This window comes from Borostomias antarcticus (genome assembly GCF_949987555.1).
Source record: "Borostomias antarcticus genome assembly, chromosome: 18".
Classification (NCBI taxonomy): domain Eukaryota; kingdom Metazoa; phylum Chordata; class Actinopteri; order Stomiiformes; family Stomiidae; genus Borostomias; species Borostomias antarcticus.
In genome coordinates, this window is record NC_140251.1 from 1,957,667 (window position 1) to 1,959,253 (window position 1,587).

General features: G+C 50.5%; 1 protein-coding gene across 1 annotated transcript in view; it reads right to left on the reverse strand.

The window, feature by feature from the left end:
* Nucleotides 1-360: 360 nt before the first annotated feature.
* Nucleotides 361-1,587, reverse strand: part of calub (calumenin b) — a 6,076-nt gene continuing 4,849 nt past the window's right edge. The window contains exon 7 of the mRNA XM_084453235.1: nt 361-1,587. This exon is cut by the window's right edge and continues 304 nt beyond it. The gene's annotated coding sequence lies outside the window, so the exon portion shown is untranslated.

The window sequence follows — 1,587 nt, forward strand, 5'->3', positions numbered from 1 at the left end:
CATGAGAAGGGTTCAGAGAGGGGTGATCATGAGAAGGGTTCAGAGAGGGGTGATCATGAGAAGGGTTCAGAGAGGGGAGATCATGAGAAGGGTTCAGAGAGGGGAGATCATGAGAAGGGTTCAGAGAGGGGTGATCATGAGAAGGGTTCAGAGAGGGGTGATCATGAGAAGGGTTCAGAGAGGGGAGATCATGAGAAGGGTTCAGAGAGGGGTGATCATGAGAAGGGTTCAGAGAGGGGAGATCATGAGAAGGGTTCAGAGAGGGGTGATCATGAGAAGGGTTCAGAGAGGGGTGATCATGAGAAGGGTTCAGAGAGGGGTGATCATGAGAAGGGTTCAGAGAGGGGTGATCATGAGAAGGGTTCAGAGAGGGGTGATCATGAGAAGGGTTCAGAGAGGGGTGATCATGAGAAGGGTTCAGAGAGGGGTGATCATGAGAAGGGTTCAGAGAGGGGTGATCATGAGAAGGGTTCAGAGAGGGGTGATCATGAGAAGGGTTCAGAGAGGGGTGATCATGAGGGACTGGTGACAGCTCCACGCGTCAGGCTCCTAGGCAGAGCTACGGTCACCAGCCCGGACTCAGCTAGCACGACCAACATACAGGTAGGAACTAAAACCTGCACGCTAGGGGGGGCGGCGGCGGGGGGCGGGGGGGGCACCAGGGATCAGTGCTAGCAGACACGGTCTGGTGCCACCGGTGCATCCATATTGCACGAGTATAGAGCAGTCTTCATTGGCCTGAGATGTGGAAGCTTCACTCCTTCATCTGAACACCTTAGAACGGGAAGGGCACTCGGAGAGCGCAGATACCCGCCCGTGACGCATGTCGCCAGCATGCAGGCTATCCCACAATGATCAACAACACCAGATGGCATCGTGGTGCATAATATAACAAGGCCAAATGCCCTGTCCTGCGACGTTAACGAAAGTGAAAAATAATTAGTGGATCCACCCAGTGATTCGCATCCGCTCCAAAATGTATGGGGTTTTTCCTTGGCCCCGTGCTACATCTCTCCACCAGCTTTCATGAAAGTAGTTCTGGTAGTTAGTAATCCTGCCGACTAACAGACGAGCGGCATCGAAAATACAGCCTCCTCCCCCAGACTTGGTCCTGGGCAGAGGTCATGAACAGACCCCAGGTCAGATCTACTGGTCATGTACTAGCTGCTCTGTTTACTAGTAGCCAGGGGCCAGTGCACATTGTGGGATTAGGCAGGTGTTCAGACAGAGGTGTGAAACTCAACTCCCAGGGTCCATATTCATGTTAACTCTTCATTGTCCAGTGCATCACAGAATACTGTTACTACACACACACACTATTCTGCAGTTCACTGCATACCAAAATGTATTGTTCGAACAAGGCTACTAAAACTAAACAAGCTGAAATAGTTTATATAAATTCAATCATACAAAATCAAAGTGGATCCACACAGTGCACATATATATGCAGAAAATACTGTTTGTCCTCCTCCCAGTCCTGACTGGACCAGGGATGTAGTGAAAATAGGGGGGCGGAACTGAATCCCAAAGTCTAAGCTTGTGCACTAATGAGTATGAGAAGACATCGACTAAGCACGCTTCTGAGTA